This window comes from Euwallacea similis, chromosome 23 (assembly GCF_039881205.1).
Source record: "Euwallacea similis isolate ESF13 chromosome 23, ESF131.1, whole genome shotgun sequence".
In the NCBI taxonomy this organism is placed as follows: domain Eukaryota; kingdom Metazoa; phylum Arthropoda; class Insecta; order Coleoptera; family Curculionidae; genus Euwallacea; species Euwallacea similis.
This window is the reverse complement of record NC_089631.1, coordinates 1,810,538-1,825,615: the sequence shown is the minus strand read 5'-3', so window position 1 is coordinate 1,825,615 and position 15,078 is coordinate 1,810,538. Positions and strand designations below refer to the sequence as shown.

General features: G+C 35.0%; 2 protein-coding genes and 1 long non-coding RNA gene across 5 annotated transcripts in view; 1 reads left to right on the top strand and 2 right to left on the bottom strand.

Annotated features, from left to right (window-relative positions):
• The window catches only part of Syt7 (Synaptotagmin 7), a 260,026-nt gene that overhangs the window by 230,365 nt on the left and 14,583 nt on the right, over positions 1–15,078 (bottom strand). The gene's annotated exons all lie outside the window — the stretch shown is intronic.
• Positions 4,135–4,889, top strand: LOC136416436 (uncharacterized). Its single transcript, XR_010752704.1, has 2 exons — positions 4,135–4,392; positions 4,793–4,889. It is a non-coding gene; the product is annotated as an uncharacterized lncRNA (long non-coding RNA).
• Positions 13,027–15,078, bottom strand: part of Tao (Serine/threonine-protein kinase Tao) — an 85,347-nt gene continuing 83,295 nt past the window's right edge. The window contains exon 15 of one of the 2 annotated variants that reach the window (XR_010752717.1): positions 13,027–13,053. The gene's annotated coding sequence lies outside the window, so the exon portion shown is untranslated. The remainder of the gene's footprint in view (positions 13,054–15,078) is intronic. The other variant, XR_010752718.1, reaches the window with a different exon arrangement.

Genomic DNA, 15,078 nt, shown 5'->3' with positions numbered 1-15,078 from the left:
CAAAACGAGCTGAAGGCACCAAAAGGCCAGTTTTGCATGTCGACAAGCCGAAGGTTTTAAAGTCTTAGTGAATGTTGAAACTCAGTAATATCACAATAGTTAGGTGAATTGAAAAATCTGTGTCGATTGAAGTTCGATAAGCAAGAAATTCATAGCTTTAAAGGTTTTTCTAATCTTTCACTTACAAAATACCAGGTCATTATGAGCATCTAATGGGCATTTTTGAAGCTTACTAAGCACCCTAGCTGAAAGGAAATAGCACAGATTTGGGATATTAAAAGAAGGGAAAAATTTAATAAAGTTGCCTGATTTGGAACTGATGGAAAATTGGGATTTAATGTCTTCAGATTGCCTGACTAATGTCGTTTTTAGGTCCATCCTTGCACGAGTCAATCGATTTTTTTGTGCTAAATACTTATGAAAAGAAATTTAATCCATATGGGATTTGGAACTAAATAATGTGTGCCAACAATTCCAAAAACGAATATCCAAAATAGGTAATTTGAATTTGTTAAAACGTGAGTTTGAAGTAAAATGGAGTGCAAGTTATTCATCATTTTTTGCATTGTTAAAATCCAATCCCCTCTTTACGATTTATTAAATTTCCGATTGAAAATCGAAATAATTACAACGATATATTAAACAAAAACCTGAAATAATAAATATTTATTATCGAAAGTTCCTTATCGAGCCGCAATTTCCGTAGCTTTGAATGATTTTATTCCCAACTAAAGCTCTTGGAAAGTGAAAAGAGTAAGACGGCGATTATCTTAAAATATCGAAGAGATACGAGAACGGTTTAAATCCAAAAGATATGGGACTGAGGCGGAGGTACATATATGTATATTTTTATTACCTAATAGTAGTAGTAATAATATTTATTTCATTGAACCAATCTATCGAAGAATCAATCAAGAAATCGAGAATCACAGAAACAAGCTACCGACCTTTTGATCTTTCAGCCCTTTAAAATTGTAATATATTTATATAATATATACTAAACATATGGGGTGGTTCAAAAAAGTCCATAAGGATTCATTTTTTTTTAAACAGAATCCGCGATATAATGTTGCATTTTTAGATCTCTCAAACATTTTTAAGGTTATTTCGTGTAAAGTCCCTCATTCCGATTTTCAACTGTTCTCGAAATACCAAGGTTTGACATACTGCACCCTTTTAACTTCGAGAAATATCAAAAATTTGCAATCTGAAAAAAACATATGAAAAATGCCAAAGCCATTCGAAAGTTAGTAGTCTCGAAAAGTAAAAAAAAAAACAATTCTATACGTCGATATCCCGAAAACGGTTGAAAATCGGAGTAAAACATCTTAAACGAAATAATTTGAAAAATTTGCAAGGAGTCACAAAAAAGGTAACAATATACAGAGTTAAATGTAAAACAAAAAAATTAATTCTAACGCACTTTGTTAAGCCACCCCGTATGCTTAAAATTATATCCAATCTTAGACTTTCGTGCTTAAACCGATCTCCTATCTCCATTAGGTTTAGGGATAATCGCTGTCACATAAAATCGGAAACTCCCCATACAGGGTTCACCTTTAAGAGCTGATACAATCCGTGTATGAAAAATTACAAGTTTAATGTATTTTTCAAATTTGTAGTTTTGTTTTGTAGAAAAAACTTGACATTGTATAAACATTCTCAACCTGATTTGACTTCCGGTTAAACTGGAAACTGACCCTTCTTTCATTACTGTTTAAATGAAACACGTCAGTTTTTTTAATGAAATTTCATAATACAACATAGTACCGATCTCAACTGTTTTTGGTTTATTTTAATTTTGTCACTTTTTCAACACTTGTAGAGCTTTACTTAAATTCAATTATCTATAAAACTATTTGACATAAGTTGATTAAATAAATCTTAAATTAACGGAAAACTAACAAGTTTTTATAAACAATTGCAGAATTAAGAAAAATTTTTGAAAAAAATTATAAAAATTTAGAATTTCTAAAATTAAAAAAAAAACATTCTTTCGAATAACACCCTACAATTATTTTTACACCATTAGATTGACAGAAAAAAGATTAACAAATAAGATATACATCATAAATGTTAAAAATGAATCCTTTTCAAGTAAATCGAGAAAAACTATAAACTATTTTGTGCTATATAGGTAATAGATACATCAGCGCTTCTTGACACGAGCGAATTGTTCAATATTTATTTTAATTGTTTGTTTTATTTTTTTTTACTATGTCAGGTTCTTCACAAAACAAAAATATAAACTGCAAAAGTACATTAAACTTATAATTTTCTATATACGGATTGTGTCAGCTCCCAAAGGCGAATCCTGTATATCATCTTCTAGGTACTTTATTAGATCTGTCCATGTCCGGCATGTTGAATCAGTCAGTTATGTCATACAAGAAGAACGATGCTCTCTACCTGGCAAAGGCTAAAGTTTCACGTAATTTTAAACCTCATTTGCACATTCACTTTGACCCTTCTAAGTTAAGTGGACAACTGAAGTTTGCAGCAATCAAGAGCATTCGAACCTTGGCACCACATTGCAATCTAGAATTCCCTGGAAATGTTCGATTTATCTTGATTAACCTAAAAGGGAAATGAGCCGAACGAGGGAAAAATGCAAATTTTCGCGGTTTTTCCGCTGAAATTCGCATTTCGACCATTAAAACTTTAGATCCAGCTAGAGGTATTTCCATTTTGTTATGTCACTGTAGTGAAATTTGGAATGAATTGATGCAGTAGTAAAAACTTCTGTTAGCAGCAATTAATGGAAAAAAATAATTAAAGTTACAGATAAATGTAATTTTATCGCGCTCCTCTGATTTTTACGTAAACTTTACAAGAATCCCATAAACGGTACATTGAGCTGCCGTTCCCACATCAGCACTTCAAACTGACCAAACTCAGTTAATTATTTCCTCAGTTCTCCTTTCATCAACGGAGCCATATACCCTTCAATAAGTATTCAGAAAAGTTAGAGAACTTTCCACCGTCATTATCCTGAGACCCATTTTCGATTATGTCTGGGGATAAATTTGGTGTATAAGAACGGAGTTTTGGGTCAAGCTGACGAAACTTTTGTTCTCATCTTTGTTCGTTCGGAAGTTATATAAGAAAGTAAATTGGACGAATGTATAAAAGTAAAGTAGAAATAAATATTTAAATGTGGCTCAACTTTGTTTTCAAGGGAAAGTTGACGGAGTTAATGGAATCGTATATGAACCAAATTTGCGTTTGTTGACGTGAAAAACTAATGAATGCGTAATGTGTATTATTATAATATTCATTACGCTGGACCGCGCATAATATAGAACTTTATGATGCACACATGATTAGTATGGAAACAATGTTATAGGCATCTTAATTGTAACAACGCTTTGGAAAATTGCAAAAGGTAAAGAAGAGTGATAGAGAGGTGTACCAAGTATTACCTGATCTTAACCTTTTTAAGGAGATTTATTATTTGAATTGCCTAATATGGAAAATTTTAAAGGTGTTCTTGATAATATGGCGAATAGCAGTTTCTCATAATACAAAAGATAATGCCTTAAACCGGCCATAAATAGCAGGTGGTGCCGTCTCTCAACGTTAAAGTTCTCCAAAGCAGAGTGATGGAGGATTTACTAGGTGCCACTTGGTTTTAAGCTTTTGGAGGAAATTTTACTAAAATTACATAATAAAATTTTAAAGAGTTTCTTGATAATATGGTGGATGGCATATACCCATAACACAAAACATAACAGCTGACGCCATCTCCTCATGTTTCGAGAAAACTGAATTTTAAAGGATCTTAAATCCTGACCATATGGCAAATGGAAAATTTACAGGTGATAATTGTGAAAATTTCAAAAAATGTGTATAATACTCATGAATAAGAGTCCTTGCACCTTATTAAACACTGCTCTGAGCGTTGTGTGTTACAATATGTTGCGTATACTTTAAGGGCCTTCTTAAACACTTATGTTATATTCCACCTAGTATTGCACAACTCTAAGCAGATGCATACGGCCAAGCAACAAGCATATTTTGCAATTTACGAAACTGCAACGTGTTTTTAATATTTACATTTATACAAGAAAACAATTGCCATAATTAAAATATACACGTACATAACAAAATTCCTGCTACCAGGGGATCCCTACTATTAATACCTTATAGTTATAAAGCAACACGATTCACCAGTAGTCATACGACAGAAGTTCCTCGATAAAGCAACAATGAAATTTGCCTTCTTATGTTTCCTTTTCATGATGATAGGTCTGATGGCTTTTACTGCAGAGGCTGCAAGACCTTGTTCACGTTCCACTGAATGTTTATGGTGCCAGAATGAGTGTCCTAACGGCCAGAAGCTGATTCAAGATCCTTGCGATTGTTGCAAAAATCGGTGTATTGCGGCGTGATGTGAGTATGATTTGTTTAAGGTTATTTTAATGGGGGAAAGATGAATTGGTGGTTTGGCAACAGGGAGAAATCCCATAGATACTCAAAACTTCAGAGAATTTTAATGCAGACATCTAAATGCATCAGATAAAATGGAGCGTGAAAGTTCTTAGACGTTCCAAGTTTTTGTAATAAATTCAGCCATAAATGCTAAAGAATAGATAACTTTTGCATCAATTTTTTACCACAGAAATATTTCAATAACTCAATGGAAGTTGTTAACAGTAATATGTCCTAATGTATTGCTTAAAGTAAAAATTGAATTCATTTTTTGTACAATTTATTAATAGTATAATTATAAGTGCATGGAAATTTTATGGTTGTAGAAACGAATTTTTAATGAGTTTATTTTTGCTTTCAGTGCCGCAGCAGGCCAATATGGGACCCAAGACGTATGCCGGAAACTTTGTTATTGGCTTTTATATATCGTCAGCTGGTTATTAAAAATTGTCTAGAAATCCTGTTTTATTTATTCGTAAAATGATAATTTTGTCTGCGTTCCGATACCTACTTTGAAATAATTTATTACCAGTTTTGAGATAAAAACCCACATTTCCCCCACAGCGACCATAACTAATTAACTCTGTTTACTGTTACTGTTTACCGTATCTACGTTCGGCATTTTTTTCCTTCCAACAGACGGCGAGTGTTTGGGTATAATGGTATACATCAGTCGTATACCATGAAAGGTTTTTATGTACCTACTACCAAAGCCTTGGTTTAGTAGATGCGGTGCGAAATTGTGCATTTTGCATCAGGACGCAAAATAAGTGATGCAAAATTTTACATCACTTATTTTGCATCCTGATGTAAAATGCACAATTTCGCACCGCATCTACTAAACCAAGGCTTTGGTAATGGCATTTTAATTAATCAAATTCGCCTGTTCTCGCACCGGACCGACCTTTAATTTGCAAATCATTTCCCCACTTAAAGTTGCCGAAATATCAGTGACGACCCTGAGCTATCACAAGTCTCTCAGCCCTCCATTTTCTACAATAATCGAAAGTTCCTCCATCGAATTCCCAAACCAAACTTTATCACCATTCTCATTTCAACCATGGCTAATTCGTCTTTAAATACGAAACCGCCCCGTGACCCTCCCCTCTACAACAATCAATTTCGACCAATGGAAATCGATTGGAAACGTGGACTTAATCCACGAGATATTATTTGATAAATGACATTTGCCTTGTTTACTCATTCCTTCCATAGTTTTCCATTAAAGCACAACTGGTTTCCATTACAGGCAACTATCTGCTTGATTAAACCCACTAATAAGTTTTCCACTCAACAGGAAATGGATCGCCGTAATCCCATGAGCTAATTTTTTTGCTTAAGGTATCTTTGTTTTGTAGAATAAGTGATGCAAAACTTTGCATCAGAATGGAATTTTGATTAATCACATTCGTCTGTTGTCGCACCGGATCGAATTTTAATTTGCGTATTATTCCAGGAGAATCCATTTCCATTGGCGGGACGTTTTTCCCATTTATGTCACACCCGATTGTCCGTATATCCGAGGCGATGGTAATTTTTATTTGGTCGATGGATGGCCGAAATCGTCATCGATGTCCATTACCTTTGTTTTGCCATCAAGGCGATTTATTATGAGACACGATTTTAAACTACTTTTATTGTAAGAATTTCTGAAATGTCTGTTGGTGATTGAAAATCGATAAAACTCTAATGAAAACTACATGGGTTTAAAATATTAATGGTGTAAATTGATTAGCTCTTTGAGGGATTTCACTGTATTCCGTTAGTGCTTGAAACAATGACATACGAATACCGACGTGTCCCTATACAGGGTGACTGTCGCTGCAGCTCAACCAAGGGGATTTCAGTAACTATCACAAGTTAAGATTGCAGTTTAATCAGTGTAATGAAATTTCATTAATGTCGGTGGCTACAGATTTTAAATGAGATCTTTCACAACTCTCCGTAAATAAAGGTCAAATAGGGAAAGATCTGGCAAACGTGCTGGCCAACGTATGTCTCCATGGTTTGAAATGACTACGGGAAAATATTTCAAGCTTGGATGACATGGTCTTTTAACCTCTCCAGAAATGAATGTCCTATATCTGAGCAGCCATTTAATGGATTAAACATTCTACGTGCAGAACACGTTTGGCCAACGGGAATTAGTTTTGGCAGTTTTCGCTTTTAGGAAACTTTGCTGGTTATAGTTAGTTTCTTAATGCCAAATGAAAACTTTAAGAGAACTTTAGAGCAAAAAGAGGAATTAGTCTTGGCCAAATTGGATTCTAATTGAAGTATATTTAAATTTTTTCGTCTCGAAGAACCGGAGTGGATGCCAATATAGGTAGCTGCGCAGCACCTTTCGCATTAATTTAGCAATGATCTGGTTAATGAGTGCAATTTCCAGTCTAAGTGTACAAGTAAAACTACAATTCACCCTCGTGCGAATACAAGTCTATAGAGAATTCAATTAGTCTCGACTTCTCCCCTGGGTTGAGTTCGCCGTGCTGACAATAGAATTTTTGGCCCTGGATTTCCTAATGGACTCTCTTCGACTTCGCCTTTTTTAAATAAATTTTCTTAGTTTTGGTATGGTGAAAGGGGCATCTCAACCATCCAGGTCCGAAAGGTGGTCGTTCAGATCCGACTCTGGCACCCCAGTCGTCCAGATCCGAATAAATATATATTTAAGTGATCACAGATCGATAGTGGTCATCAAATTTAATCGATTTTCTGGATATTTATGCATTGCATGAGCAACGGAAAAATCAATTTCTCTCCTAACACTTCTCGATGGAAGTAAACTTCAGGAAGTAGGAAGTATTTTTGAAAACGCGTCTGGCAGCTGATATATAATTCAGTGGTCGAAATACGATTCCCAGGAAAATTCTCTAATTTGACATTTGATATCTCTTTTCTACTGCAGCGTCAATTTAGCAATATTGTTCAAATTGAACTAATATGTACAGGATGGTCCGATTCCCTGGCAGGAATTTCTGAAACCGAATAAGAATCAAAAAATAATATGCGCTATCCCTCTAAGACGCACCGTTTCTGAGATACAGGCCGTCGAAGTTTGAATTGAACATTTTTTTGGATATCCCTCAAACTAATTACCATATTGAAAGAACATTTGGTGGAGTAACGTAACAACATGAGATATGTTGTGATATACTTATTACGAATAGGTAAAGTAATATATTCGATGATTTATTACTAATAAGTAGATTAGCAAATTTCATAATTAGTGCTGCTACCAATATCTAAAAAAAAATTTTAATACGAATTAAAAATCTTGCTGCAGTTTCCTCCATGAGAACCACCCTGTACAGGAACGGTCAGCTAACTGTTACACTATTCAGCATGGGCCATAAATTTTAATATAACTATTTTTATGTTTCTAGACAAAAATTACTATTGCACATGCGATTTTTATATTTCAATTTACTGAACCAGACGTGCTGAATATCAAAATACGGAAATGCTGCCCTTTCATTTAAAATGGACAGGCACGGAGGGATATGAAAAACTTTGATTTTTTTACCATCGCGATTGTTCAAACATAGAATTGAAGGCGTTTTGTTGTCAAAGACAAGTTGAGGAAAAATGTCCATTTGCGATGATTTATGACTGGAAAGTAAGTTACAAAAATACTCCGCAATGGAAGATGGATATATACAGCTACTGCAAATACGATGTAATTGCCGTAAACTCCATTTGCAAATTGAATTAAACTGTCATTTATCATTTAGTGTTTATCTTGCTTTTAGTATAAATTGGTTGGTATAAATAGATTAGAAGGTCTTTATTGGCTGCGGTAGCTATGGTGTGATTTCAGGTTTATACCATGGCTGGATTAATGCGCATTTTCGGTCTGAAATTAGAAAAAATCGTTGATGTTCTTGAAAACACGGAAAAGAAAACCTATTTGAATGGAAAAACAGTTATAACTTGCGGAAATATTTTGTAATATATATGGAGGAAAAACATTTTAGTGTACATCACCATTTGTATGTTTACAGTTTTAATATGTTATCCAGTTTTATTCAAATACTAAAAATATGCACAATACATATTTCAATCAAAAACTATCACCCGTGAATGTAACAATATATATCAAGACATTAGTTACTCTCAATAAAATTTTATTTATTCATATCACATTTTCAATGATAAAGGTGATAAATATATGTATAGCCTGAAGCAGATTGTTCATTCTTTTTTATTTTTTTTAAATTTGATTAGTTTCATACAATTAAAGTAAATATTCATTTATCACACATTTTAGTTAACCGTTCATTTTTTCGTATTTTTACCTTTTTCTAAGATATGTCAGCCGGTCACCAAAATGTCATCAAGATATGAAAATCTTCTTGACATTTTAGCGACTGTCATTATTATCTTACGAAAAAGGATAAAAAAACGAACGCTTAGTAAAGGGCGAATGTTATTCTTAGTTACAGTTAACTGATGTAATGTGCCGGGTTGGAAAAACTATACGCGAGTCAAAAATATAACACTTTATTAACTTCTCGATGATACAAGAGCAGAAGCGAGGCGTAAAGACCCTTTTATGTAAGTGTCTGTGAAGATGAGTCGTGAAGGTTTCTGCTGGACTTGATCTTGACTGCTTGACTGACTGACTTACTGTGTAGACGTACCCTATTTATATATATGATATCTACATGGACTTTACCAAAGTACATTAATAAGGGTAATTTGAACCCTGAACAGTACTGAGACTTTGAGTCTCAGCTAATTACAATTTGATGGGTTAGTTATATCAGACAAAGGAATTTGTGGTTCTACGTAAACATACATTCTAATTAAGTTCTAATATTGTCCTTAGGTTTCCATGAGAAAATAATATAAGTGACAATGTAAGAGATCAATACATATATAATACAATAATACATATGCGTAACCTGGGGTGCTTTACACTGAGAATAGTGTGCAATTCCACTACAACAACAACCCCTACTTGTGTCTGAGGTGTTATCACAATTTTTATTTTGATTTAAAAATAAAAACAAAAGTAATAATAATTTATAAAATTTATTTAATGTGTTAATAATTCTGATAAAGGTGTAATAAATTAGATTATTTTAACACTGATATTGAGGTTACGAAAATTAAAAATAAAAAGGCATTCAAATATAATTTCCTACACGTTATTTAATTAACTCTATTATATACAATCTCCTGACTTATTCCAATTTCTTTGGAAACATCTTTAGGCTTTCCTGCATCTCTCCCTTACTACACCTTTTGTTCCCTCCAGCATCAACTGAGTCACCAAGAACTTCTTCGGATTTTTCTCTGCGTCTCATTTACGAAGATTTCTTGGGCAGCATCCTTAAGATCTGCTGTAGTTCTTCTTTGCTGCACTTCTTTCCTTTCGCCATCATCATCAAGAACTCATTAAGTTTTTTTGCAGCTTGCTCCAACCAAAGTCTCTTAAGTATTGATTTCCTCAAGTCAAGTTCTTCGGACTGGGCAATGCTGTACAGTAAAAAACTTGAATTAAGTATCGGTAGATCATATTGAGTAATTCATAGGTTCATATATTTACAAGGTAATATATTTTCCTGAATTGAAAAAGTCAACTTGTTCATTGTAGGTTGGGTGCATTTTAATTAGGCGAACAAGCTCGGTTAACATCAGCACTTACCTGATATTAATCAAGGCAAGTTAACATTAGCATTTACGTGATGTTAACTAAGACAATGACTTCGGTTATTTATAGATATTGAAAACATCTACTCACCTTTTTCTGGATATGTTCCACGGAGAGCTTTGAAACGGTTTTTCCGGCAATTTCCTCATTGGTGCCATTTTTAGCACAAACACTGTTAGTCAAGAAATGGAAATGTGGTCTGCTCGAGTGGTCAACTCGAAATGAAATTCTTACTGTAGATTCTTTATTTGTATGCGAATGCTAGTAAAGAACCTTTCAAGAGCTTATTTATCAGCTTGCTGAAGGTTTTCAGTTACCTGAGAGTAAATTTGAGCTCCAGTTTATGACTTAGGGCTCTGATCATCAATGGGTACATACCATAAATTACTTTATTTTATGAGGCCGTTTTCTCAGTTCTGCCTCCCAAGGTTTTTATTGGCACCAACATGGTTTTGCCCAGTAACTGCGCACTCTTCTACAGGTAAGATACAACTCTAAAAGGTTTTATGGTACCTATTAAGGACTCTGAAAACCTCGACCATTTGGAAATAAATTGATGGTTCTACTGCCGGAAACTCACGGGATTATACATAAAAATCTTCAATATCATATTTGAATGTAAGATCGTGTACGTAAGCAGCCACTTGTGTTGCCCTTAGCATCCAAAGTTCATTTGTACCACTGTTTCGGGGACACCCTGCATAAAAAATAGTAGAAATTCCGGTATATTAAAGGGGACACCCAGTATACTACATCATTTTTAGGTCCGCTATTTTCAGTTGATCATTTCATCGCAATAATTCCTTTACTAATCGAGCAGTTTTCGAAATATTAATTAATGTTCCTATTTTTCCTGCAAAATAAGTCCTCGCTAGAACCTCTGTTTGAACGTGATTTGAATTCACAAAAGGTCGATTTTCGATCGAGATTCAGAGAGATCCATGAATTTGTCCGACGTAGAAAAAGCGGACCTGCATATACAGGGCGGCTCGAAATAAATGCTTCTACGGTTGGACAGTAAATCTGTCTAGAGGGCGTTTTTTAATATAGCACTCTGTATGTGAACAAAGACGCGGAAAGGCAACTGTCCTTAAAAACGATGTATCATGTTCCTCTGCCTAAACCATCATATTTCATTAATATATGCTTATTACATGCATTATACATGCTCTAAACATTGAACTATCTTGGCACTTTTGCCGAAGGTGGATATGCAGCGCCATGATGCTGGAAAACAATTGAATATTCGTATGCACATCGTATCGAAGATCTCTGGGCCATGCTAAAAATAATAGTCGAGGTGCAATTCTTGCATTGAACAAGAAAAGTCCAGTGGCTCGAATCCAGATCAATAGCGCGTGTAACAAATTAAGTTTTATGACGATGTTGCATGATTATTATGAAAGATTCTTATACGACAATCAACTGTTCTTTCTTTGATTCTATTTGGGAATAAGGCCTAACAGAAATATTGATGAAATTGCACGTTAATCTCAGTTACCCCGTATATGCAAATGAGCTGAAAGTCAGTTAAAATTCTTTCAAAACGGTGTATCATACTCAAACCGTAATATTTCGCTAATATGAAAATGCTGTTTTGTGTGTCGTCCCTAAACGTTGAGGATTATTTTGGTATATTTATCGAAGGTGGCTTTGGAAGGCCATGATGGTTGACAACAATTCAAATTTGCGTTTGCGCGTACCGCTTCAACGCAGTATAACGTATCAAACATATCAAGGCCAGACTAAAAATGATGATAGAGCTGCTATTCCAGTCTTCAACAAGAAAAGTTCAGTGGCTCAAAATCAGGTCACCGACACACATAATAAATTAAGTTTTATGACGATGTTGCATGATTATTATGCAAGATTGTTATGCAACGATCCGCGTTTTTTCTCTTATTCTCTTTAAGAGTAAAGCATTACACACAAGCAGGGGTGAAATTGCACACTATTCTTAGTTGTCCTATATATTAGCAAATGCCCTGAAAAACAATTAAATTTCCTTCAAAGCGATGTATCAAACCGAAGGTGGCCGAGCAACGCCATGACGATGCACGCCATGACGCCACGAAACAATTGTGAAACATGTCAAGCATCTCAGGGCCAAACAAAAAACAATGGTAGAGATGCAATTTCCGTACTCAACATGAAAAGTACAGTGGCTCGAATGCACGTCAGTGGCGCATCACTGTCAGTCACTCAAAGGAAAATTCTTCGAAAGCCATTAGAGATGCGACTTTTTTGCAGAATGCAGAGAACTCGTAAAAAGTGTTGAAGGTATCGGGACTGCATTGACAATAACGTTCTTCCCGTTCAAGGGAAAAGCCGACTTCCACGGTTACAGTGGTTGGGAAAATGGTGGATGCGTTGGAAAATGTTGAATGTGGGTATTGGTATGCACTAGCTGCTGTCATTATTGTTCGTAGTTTGTTTCCATGCTGTTTTCTTTTTCCTTCATTCATCGGAGTTGTGAGAGTAGTTGGGGTAGAACTGGGCCTTTTTCTTGTTTTGGATCTTTGAAGGCATCCCGGGGAGATTTTGGTGCGATTCGGAATCCTGCGAGCTCCCAACTGACATTTCACTTTTCAACGGGCCCGTGAATTTATCATCAAAGCCACGAAATATTTACAAATTCTTCAAATGGTTTTGTATAATACTATGAAATCATTTATAGTTCATATCCAGCCAGCTGCGGGATTTTACACAAGAGAAATAGAAGATAAAAAGTAGGTCGTAGCTTGATCATATGCCGCAAATTACGTTAAAATTAATTTTTGATAAAGGAGTCGAGTGAAGCAATGTTGCTTTATTTACTTTTATCGACATACGTTGTTTTCTTCAACAAACTTCACAACATGAAATTTAAATGATCTCTCTGCAGTTTTACAGACACGACGTACAATGACAATAAGTTTTGACAAAAATATTCTCTCTCTCTCTCTCTCTCTCTCTCTCTCTCTCTACCAGCCCCTTTTTCTACCCCCCCTCTCTACCTGCCCCCTCACTCCTTCCCTCTCTACCTCCTCCCCCTCTCTCTCTCTGTCTCTCTAACCACGTCTTATCTGCACTGAGGCTGCTCATGATTTCCATTAAAAATATTTCATTGGAAAGTTGTCGGGAGTTTGATATATTGACCCAAATAAACCATTTAACCGGACCATTAAACCGTAGCCAAAGCAGTGCGCATTCCATCCAAAAATACCCTCGAATGAAGCGTATTCAGAACCAACTGGAAAATAATGAGCAAATTTAAATAACAGCCCTGGCATCGGGGCTCACCTCCCCGATTTTCGGATAACAGCATGTCTTACATAACCGCCAGACTGCGTTTTTTCTTTGTATTCTTGAATTTCGCGCAGAAAATTCAATTTCCTTTTGTATTTGCCACACGAAAAGGTAAAATATCGGAAAATTCTTTCGTTATTTACGTCAACTTCCTCCTTCTTTATACCGAAAAGTTTAATAAACAGTTTATACGTCCCTCGTGTGCGTCCAGTTTAGAAGCAAGATGTCATGGATAAATAAACATCTGGCTTTGTCCCAGTTTAGGGCTCCAGTAGGGTCTTTGAGCAGGTATTTTGTCTCTTGGAGATATTTCACTTTGTCGGCAATACATAAAAGAAGTGTGATATAAGGAGGTCGTGCCTGAATCCCTTTTGAGCTAGAAACGACATTCGCATCGGAATATTTTTAAAAAGGACACTAGAGGTTTCAGTTTATTTCAATATATGTCGAGACACAGTTTATTTAGAGAATTTGAAATATCGGCATCTCAAAAACCGTGAAATTCCTTTATCTCTCCTTCCTCCGTATCGCGCTCTAGATATTTATAAATTCACCTAAAATGAGAATACCTAAAAACTCTATTTGCATCTTCACCCCTATGTAAGCAACTGACGACCTTTAATCTCTCTCTGAACTACAAATATTTAATAAAATCCACATATCTCAGGTTTAGACTTATAAAACAACATACTCTCAGAATGAAAACATGGCATTATGCATTCAAAGTCTCCACAAAAGGTTTGTTTGTAAACGTTTCCACAGTGATTTGTAACAAAGGCAAATACATGCATAATAATTACGTATTAACCGAAAACGGGTATTGGCCTGGATTCTGTGCTCCAGCAGAATCCAGAGAATGGCAATTAGTTTAATGTTATCCTTGAAATTCGTGATGTGGCCTAATCTAATCTTATTGAATTTAATCGGAGGGGAAATCGATCCTGAGTTCACTTAAAAAGTGGATGGAGGTTTTACGTTATTAAAAAAGTCCTTGTGTGAGGACTTAAATGGATTTTGAGGTTCGCCGTAGAAAATTGGACGAAAACAACGGAAGTTATCGTGGGGGATTTGAGGGTAATTAGGGTATTGAGGAAGTTCATTGGATAATCAAATTTATTGAAGAGTCAAATGGAGCTTTTCAGAGTGACACGCTCGACATTGATGGTAATTGTAGAGCGTAATAGACGCGTAATAAGAAGAAAAAGTCGACTGAAAGAGCAATTTGAGACTTTTATCTAAAACTCAACTATATATTTCCAAGACATTCATTCTAGGACGTTCCAGAGATTTATTGCCACTGGGTCTGTTTTGTGTGTTAAAGTCTTTTCTCTAAAGATATATTGAGGCTGTACGAATTTGTTTAAGGGGGCTGAAATATTTAGTGCCAGTAGTGAGGCAGTAAACGTAGGAAATGAGTCTAGAGACAATTTAAACTAATCGATTATACTAAAGAATGCTATAGTCTTTCTCTAAATTTTTTATACAAGTTCCTCTATTTCATCGAGCCTCTGTAATACACTTTCTGTTAATTGCTGAAGACATTCATAAGTGTCACTGCATTGTATGAGTCCAAATAACTATACATATAATGCCAAAAATAAATCGAATAAAAAGTTTATCCTCTCGCTGATTTTCACAATACGAGAATGCGTATGAGTTTTTCAGTATTAAAAAAATAATTGCTATTTTGACTATTAAAA